The sequence below is a fragment of the Crocuta crocuta genome, unplaced genomic scaffold (assembly GCF_008692635.1).
Source record: "Crocuta crocuta isolate KB4526 unplaced genomic scaffold, BGI_CrCroc_1.0 scaffold266, whole genome shotgun sequence".
NCBI lineage: Eukaryota > Metazoa > Chordata > Mammalia > Carnivora > Hyaenidae > Crocuta > Crocuta crocuta.
The window spans coordinates 5073401-5082187 of NW_027531005.1; the positions used below are offsets into that span (position 1 = coordinate 5073401).

General features: G+C 48.0%; 1 long non-coding RNA gene across 2 annotated transcripts in view; it reads left to right on the top strand.

Moving 5' to 3' along the window:
- Nucleotides 1–7037: 7037 nt before the first annotated feature.
- Nucleotides 7038–8787, top strand: part of LOC144237099 (uncharacterized) — a 165552-nt gene continuing 163802 nt past the window's right edge. For both annotated transcript variants that reach the window (XR_013336752.1, XR_013336753.1), the window contains exons 1-2: nucleotides 7038–7250; nucleotides 8267–8338. This is a non-coding gene — a long non-coding RNA (uncharacterized LOC144237099). The remainder of the gene's footprint in view (nucleotides 7251–8266; nucleotides 8339–8787) is intronic.

Sequence of the window (8787 nt, forward strand, 5' to 3'; positions counted from 1 at the left end):
CTCGAGGCTCTGATCCTTTATGCCTTTAATTTCTAATAATTATTATAATTATTAGATCCTCTCTTTTTCTTTCTATAAACATCCAATGAACATTTTTGAGTGCCTATGATATGCCAGGAGTTTCCATGGGCATTACGTTTCAAAGGGGTTATCAGCTATAAGCGAAAACAAAGAAACAAACAAAAACCCCAGTAGTAATAAAGTTTTGCTCCTATGAAAAAAAATACATAAAACGATTGGGAAGGTGGACAGAGACGGATAGTTTCTTTCATCAGGGTGGTCAGGAAGGGCCTCTTTGAGGAGGTGATATTTAAACAGATTGGAATGACTGAAAGAGTGTTCTAGGGAAAAGGGTAGAGAAAAGGCCATTGTGATCGAAGTCGGGGGAGAGTGGTGGGAGAGGAGATTGAAGAGGTGGTCTGGGATGCCGCCTAAGGCTTTGCAGGCCAGCCAAGAAGTATGGACTCTCTTCCAAGTGCAATTAGAAGACATGGAAGGATTCTAAGACGAGAAGTGATATGACATGATTTATGTCACTTTGGCTGTGAGGAAAAGGGATAAGGGTAGAAGCAGGAAAACCAATTAGAATGCTATTGAACGAGACCAGAAGAAGACACTTGACAGGTGGTGGCAGTGGAGAGAGAATGAGACCAATTTTGGAAATGTTTTGGAGGTAGGGTTGACCCGAGTTCTTCATGGACTGGATATGAGAACTAAGGAAAAGATAAGAACCACGAGTAGCTACATGTTCTTTTGGCTTGAGGAACTGGTACACGGTGATGACATTTAGTTTGGAGGACAAGGCTGCAAGAACGAAGAATTGAGTATTACTGTATTATCTCCCTATTTCCTTATGTAGCCTTCACCTCAGAGACCATGATTTCACTCTTTTCCCAATGCCTTTATTTTCCTTCTCTCCTTGCCCTGGCGTCCTTCCTATCTATCCCACACAATCACTTCTACCTATTTCCTCTCCGCCCATCCACTCCTCAATCCGATGCAATCTGCTCCTATCCCCCTCTATCCCGATAAATTCCTTCTTGCCAAACACAATGATTTCCTTGTTCCCAAATCTAAGTCCTCGTTTTTCTTGACCTTTCTCTAGTGTTTAATACTGTTGACATTTCCTCTCTTGCCTCCTCTGAAATGATGTGTTTCTGGTCCTTCTAACCTTTATGGATGTTCTTCTCCTGTATCTTTGTTTCTGTACTTTTTCTTTGCCTCACCTTTGAAATGCTGCATTTTCTTAGGGGTCTTCTCTTCTTACTCTGTACATTTTCTTTGGGGGATTTCATCTACTTCCATGAGCTGTCACTTATTCTGATGTCCCCAGTGTAGCTCTCTCTCCTGAGTTCTAGACTCTCCTGTTCAATTACATAGAGACAGCTTCGCTTTGATATCTTGTGGACATTTCAAACTCAACGTGTTTAAAATCAAACTACTTACCTTCTCTCCTCAACTTACTGTTCTTCCCGAAGTTCCCATCTTAGCAAATGGTACCATGATCCTCCCATTTACTTATGCCATAAATCTCCTATTCTTTTATATATAATAAATAATAAAATTCAGTTGGTTCTATGTCTTTGATATTCTTCAAATCTTTCCCTTCTCTCCATTTCCATTTTTGCTGCCTATATTTGGACGTTCATCATTTCTTTCCTTTAATACTAAAACAACTGCCTAACTAGTCTCCCTGCTCACAGCGTTAATCACACCAATAAATTCTCCAAACTGGAGAATTTCTAAAATGAACAATTTGATCCCCTAATTGTGTTCCTTAAAATTTATTGGTGGCTCTCCATGGGCCTTAGGATAAGTTGAAATCTCTCAGCAAGACAAGAGAAGACCTTTCCCAATACAAGACCTTGCTGATCTTTCTGGGTAGGGCTTTAGGACTTCTGCCAAACATTCATAATGTGCATTTACTGATAATCTACTACTTGCTGGGCACTGCCTTTCACCTTCAGCTCTGGACACAACTTTTACCAGGACTTCATGCATAGTACTTTCTTTGCCTGGAATACATTTCTTTTTAACTTGCCCACTTGTCTGGCATGCTTCTATTTATCCTTCCAAACTCATCTTCTCTGGTAAGTTCTCAGGGTTAGGTACCTCTCTAATAAGCTCCCTGTTGATGTTATCTCACGGTTGTGTGATCAACCATGTCCTCATCTGTCTCCTTGTTATGCTGTAAGTCCTTCAGAACAGGTTGTGCTATTCATCTTTGTATTCCCAGTGCTTAGCACAGTACCTGACACACAGCAGGCACACAGTACCTGGCACATGGCAGGCATGCAATAACGAATGAATTAAAGTGGCAGAGTTACGTTTCACAGTCAGGTCTTTTGTCTGTGGCACAAATCTCACCCTTCTTCATGCTACTTCTTAACATCTTCGATCTGAAAAATTTGAAAACCTGGACTAGGTGTAGTTTTTCCTGTCATTAATGAAAATATAGACAAATAGATTATTAGCACCATGAGGATTCAGTTGATTATTTTTTGTTTAGCTCTTCCTCATCATTCCACGGTTTTGTTCATCAGAGTACTTGGGTTAACTAAATCTCGAATGACCAAAAGGTCTTTCCATACCCTTTTATATCCTTTCTACCTCTTATCCTGTTGCTTCTACAACACCACCAAGGAAGCAGAGAGGAAGTACATCGGGAATAAGGTTGATTTTATTTTGGTTGTCCGGCAACTGACACTAAAAAATTAGGTATCAACAGCAAATCACATTCCATTGTCATTTCCCCCAAGGACTCTGTGGATGGGCATTCAAGTTCCAGTGCTAAAATTTAACATTGCAAAATCCAGCTAAAATTGAAATTTTTATGTACTGACTTCAGTACATAATATAATCACAGAACGTTATAAATGGAAGGAAGCTTAGAGATCTTTAGTCTAGCACTTTCATTAAGCTTCTGTGAGGAAACCGATGTGAGACCTATAGTGGCTTGCCCAAGGTCATCCAGTCTAAAGGAGAGGTAGGGGCAAATTTCCTGACTTCCAGTTGACTGAGGTTTCCTCCACACACCTCTTTATTTTCCATCTGAACAAATCATCTACATCAGAACCCCCCTATTTACATAGTGCTTATTTTTATGATACTGCCTTTGTAGTATTCTTGTCATAAAAAGGAAGGACCTTAAAAGAGAAAGCAAAGCCATCTTGTCCAGGGGGAATTGGTAAAAGAGACAATTAGTGCAGAAAGTAATGGGTTCCTGTTTGCAGGGTAGCCCTGTGATCACACTCTGTCCTCTGAGCGCCCCAATGCTAACCCAACCTTATTTGTGCTCCCGGGGCCTGGATTCCATTCAATTTCGTGCCTTATTTAGTCTAAATGGTTTCCCCAGCTTCAATGTGTATTTTTTGAGCTTCATTTTAGAAATATCATCCTTAAATCTACTCTCTACTTGAGTTTGTTTTAGTTCTAAATGCTGAGGAATGAGGATTCTGGGTTTACAGAGGATTTACATTTCAAGAATGGTTTTCTGAAATGGTAACTGGCAGTCTAATTTATTCCTCAAATGATGACGTTTTCCATGGGAATTAGAATTTAATTAGGATAATTTGTTTTCACGGAAAGCAGAGATTTCTTTCCAAGAGGATCAGTTTGATAATGTTTTACCAGCTAGTGCACGGAGACCAAATATAAACCAGTTCTGAGAAACAGGAAGTGAACCTGACTGGTCTAGTCTGCGTGTCCCTGGCAGTGACGCAAATACAGAAATCAAATTAGGAAAACAAGATATGTGGGTGTGAGGCAATCGATCATAATCCAGGATGCTACAACGCAAGGAAGAACGCCTTTAACCGAATGCCACTCATTTTAATAACACCCTGTGAAGTTTGATTTTCACTGAACATGCTAGGGGTTCGGAGCAGGATGAGCTGAGTTCCCTAGCAACAGCATGTGCTTTTGAGACCGTCATTAGCCTTTCAGTTAATCCCGCCAACCCCTTACTTCTAAATGTATGACTGACATTAAAAAAAAATGGTATCTCAGAAAGTGCTTTGAAATTTCCAGAAGCAAAATGGAAAAGAATTGGAAAAAAAAAAAGTTGTCCTGAGAAATCTATCAGGTAAAAGATGTTTCTGGGTGCCCCAGCCTTTCCCCCACATTCACTGCTCTCAGTTCTGTTTCTGAATCTCCTGTTGTGGGGGAAATCGTTGAGAGTTTAGGGCAATCCCCTCATGCAACATCAATCACAGTCTGAAAGTGGGGTAAATAGTGGGGTGGGCAGTTTGTGCGGGACAGAGGCTGGAGAGGGGGAAGGTGGGATGGGAGGAAATATAACACATAGGTTTCTTTCCCTATTTTATGCAGAATACATTATCCTGGTGGAAGGAGCTTGGGGAAGGAGGGTGGTGAGGGGGAATGAAGCTATTTTTCCTATTGATTGTTTAATTGCACCAGAGGCTGTTTGTCCGAGGCCACTGGCCAAGAGCATTATTTTGGTGGCTAAAGTGAGGCTGGGCAGGTTTCCATCCCCTTCCTTAGTTTTAAACAAGACAACCCTTAAAGCGCAGCTGGGCTAAAGGTATATGGTGTATGCTGACTTCTGCTACTCTGCTGCACCCTAAAGCGCCAAGCCTTGATGAGACGATGGTTTTCAAACCCTGAATCATTGCTCTAGCTCTGTCCTGGGTTCGGGATGCACAACTCCTCTTTGTAGCCTGGGTCAACTGCGGGGCGTTATTAGAATGGTAATTACTGCTGCGTTTGGCTGGTCATCCTTATTATGGCCTGGGTCCCTTTCGACTGGACACTGGGCTCCTTCAGTTTGGCCGGGTGNGGGCCCCTCGGGTAGCGGTGCCCTCCCTGCTCCCGGGCGGCTCTGGGGGAGCTCGGTGTTTGCCTCCAGCCCTCCGCTACCGGAGAGATCAGGTTCCTCCCCTCCTCCCCCTCCAGCTCCGGCCGCCGCCGCCGCCTCCTTCTTGCATGACACAGCAGAACCGCAGCTGCTGCAGCAAGTCCCAACCATCCGCCCAGGAAGCGCCACAACCGGGACTCGGGAGGGGCGGAGGGGGGCGAGGCTGGGGCCACCGCCGAGGGGGATTCTTGCCCCCACTTTGCAGCTCACACTTGTTTCCCAACCCAGGGGCATGGGGGAGCAAAATGAGGCTAAAGCCGACAAGGCCGAGCCGTTGAGGAGTGCTGGGGTTTGGCGTCAGAAGGGATGGGACCAGAGAGAAGGGTGCGAAGGAGACCCCAAGTAGGGGCAGCACATTGCAGGGAAAGAAGAGGCCGAGAAGTCAAGGGCCATGCTGTGAAGGAGAATAAAGGAGGTCAAAGAGAGGTAAGGAGGGAGAGTTGGGGAGAAGGGAGACGGGGCTGNTGCAGGGGAGGGAGGCCCGGGAGGGAGGCCTGAGCTGAGTACCCAGGCAGCATGGGGGCTGAATTGGGAGACAAGGGCACAAAAGGGCCTTTCGATCCCTTTCGATGGAAGAATTAGGCATTCCATAGGAAGGTAAAAATTAGGGGGACATATTAAGGCATTAGAAGGGATGTAGTGGAGATCATTCATCATGGCTGATGAGGTTAACTGATGAGGTGGAAAGAGATAGAGTCCAGGCAAAGCCAAAGGAATAGACCATCTTCCATCCAACCGCTTAGTTACCTGAGAAGTTTTTCATAATTCCGTCAGTACAAACAGGGAGTTTTCCTTATAAATGGAACAGCATGAACCAAAGCATAGAAGTAGCTGTTTAGGTTAGATTTACTGCATAAGATCTCCATGGTCCACAAAAACTTTAAGGCAGAGATTTGGGATTTAAGGCATTAAGCGCATAAAGGGGTTGTGATTCAGTAATCCTGAGGGCACTCAAAACTGATGTTACAGTTTCCACACAACACTGGATTTGAATAAGTCAGAGTGTTAAATGTTTCAGTTAAATGCACTGGAAATGATGACAAAATTATTGGCTGAAACTATCCTAAAAATGCACCTGCTCTTTTTCTTTCTGTACTCACGTAGACATACATACGTGCACACACACACACACACATTATGTGTGTATGATATATATATATACTTTCTAGTGTCTAGCATGTACAGTATGATTAAGGGAAACATGTTTTTCTGATGATTTTATTTCCTACCAAAACACACGCTACTAGCATTTTACAGCAAACAGCTGCTTCTCACCATTTGAAACAATGTGGTCAGAAAACTAATGCAAAAACTGCCACTTTGGTTTTGTTTGTACCTTCCAGGTCACATCTACGTACCTCACTTCCTGACACAAACAAGTTTTTACCGTTGTCAGCAACAAAGCCCTAATATAGCTGCGGAAGAGAAAAACTGCATTGCATTTAGCCTCCTGCGAGCATCATCAACAGTTACCGGAGGAATGTAATTCCAGAAAGCTTTAAAGCTGGTGGTGATGGTAATTATGTATCAAACGCCCGATTCTATTTCTGTTATTATTGTTTTGTCATTTCTTTTCTACCCGAGAGCTGACTGAACTCGCAGAGACACGAATCCGGTTTTTCTTTTCGACTTTGTGCAAAATTAATCAGACCCGATAGAAAACTCATTGCTCTTGGGGAGAATAAAGTAGGAGCCACGAAATGTCATGTTAGCGGAGCGTGGGTTTGGCGACTGTAGGGAAGGATTTAAGGACGCTCCTTCTGTTCGGTTTCCTATGTAACAGCAAAGGCTACACGCACGCACAGACGCCACAGCTCCCGGATGCTGTGGCTCCCTTATCTGGGCTTCTGCAGCGCCAGAAGCCCCTTCGGGATGCTGCGAGGGGCTCCCGGTGGGTGGTGGTAGCAACGCTGCGGCCTNCGGCCACTCCAGCCGCTGCTGCTGTTGTTGCTGCTGCAGTCACGTGGGAGCCCCTTTAAGTTTCCATAGAGAGGCCTCTCCGGTGTCACATGATGGACATGATATAATGAAACAACATTGTGGAGAGGAAAGCATTAGGGGAGCCCACGGCTACGAAAACAAGTGAGTGAGAAGAGGTGGGAGGAAGAGAAACTACGCCNCAGGGGGACGGGGTCCTCAGCCCCGGCCCGGGGGACCCCGCCGCCCACCGCGGAGAGAACAACTTTCAGCCGGCAGCCTCGGCCACCACCGCACCTGTCTCCGGAGCCTCCATCGCTCCTCGTGACGATCAAAGGGAAATTCTAGAAGAATATGCTCTACAAATATACATGCGCATCATTTTCCTCCTCGCGTCTGGCTCTGGAAGGGAGGAGAGAGAAAGGGATTCTAGCGGCAGCGTGCGTTGCGCCCCAAGGTAAGTTGTGGAGGGTGGGGAGAGCCGGGCCAGCGGGACTTTGGGGTGGGAATTTTGTTCCCCGTTTAGCCGTCTCGAGGTGACCGGGGCGGCCCCCTCGCTCCTGGCGAGGCGGACGGGTCGGATGGTCCAGCAGAAACATTTCCACTGTGGACTGTTATTTCCTCTTTCGCACGCCCGGCGGTCCCACCCTCGGACTCCCCGGGGCCCCTGGCCTCCCCCCGGAAGGGGCCGCGGGGTCACGGCCGGGATGTTCGGCCGCTGGGCGAGGGAAGGTAGGGGTTGTGGCGCTGGCCGGGAATGCCGAGGCGATTTCGCCATGTTTGTGTTGCTAAGAGCACTTTTTTCCCCTTTGAGGTGGCTTGATGCCACATGGCTCCTCCGGAGCCACAGCTGGGTTGAGAGAGAGAGAGAGAGTGTGTGTGTGTTTTCAATGTCCGCATTCCAGCTAATGTTGCGCAGATAAAATTCAAACTTGAGGTAAACAGAAGAGGAGGAGGAGGAGGAGGAGGGAGGGGAGGGAGGGGGAGACTGTTTCCATTTCGAGATCCCACCTCTTCGCTCCGCGGAGACCAACATCCCGAGTCTGGAGAGCACTCGCAGGTTTCTTCCACCTACCCCACCTTTGCTGTCAACTAGAAATCGGGCGGCGAGAGGGAGGGTACTTATGGAGGACGCGTCGTCTGGGTTCTGAAGGGGAAAAACACCCCCCTCCCCCGCCCCGGCACTCAGGCCGGTGGCTACCTCCTTCTTTTCGCCCGGAGGGTAGGAGGCTGTCTTGGATCGTCCTGGGCCTGGGGGACCGGGGGACGGCGCTCCTGGGCGGGGCGAGGGGGCGCTCGCCCCACTCCCGCCCTCGCACTTTAGGGGACCGGACGGTCTCGCTCCNAGAGGGCTGGTGGCGTAGCAGGTGTGTGGTGGGCATTTCTATTTTGTAAGTCTTACATTTGGTGGGACGACGTGGACGGACGGAGCTGCGTCTTAATTTTTTTTATTTTTATTTTTTTGCTAATTAGGGAGAAAATCAAGACGTTACACCCCGCCCCTCCTGTTTTAAATACTGATTCAGCCCGAAGCTAAGCTGAAGGGTGAGTGGGGATGTTTAAGGGTGAGGGTGAGCCTCGTCATGTGGAAAACTAGGCTTCTGACAGCTTGTGGCCACCCCCCCCCCAGCCCGGTTGGAGCGTGGGCTGGGTGGTCTGACAGGGGTGAAGTCCCACCGGGTGGGAGCAGGCGCAGGGTCCCGGAGGGCGCCAGGGTCCGCAGCCCCTGTCGCGGGGGGAGTGCCTGGCCGGGAGGCGGCGGCCACGTGAGGGGGGGTCTGCGGAAGCGCTGGAGCCGAGAGATGGGCGTGAAGTGCGTAGCACAGTCGTGCGGGGGGCGGACACGAGACCGCCGTGGGCGGTGGACCGCGGAGGAGCGGAGACTCGCGCCGGCCCGGCCCCAGAGTCGAGGCGACGCGACCGTTTTATTCCCAGCGGCGGCCGGAGCCGGGCGCCTTCCCCGCTGGGCCGGCGTCCCGGGCGCGGGTGGGGGC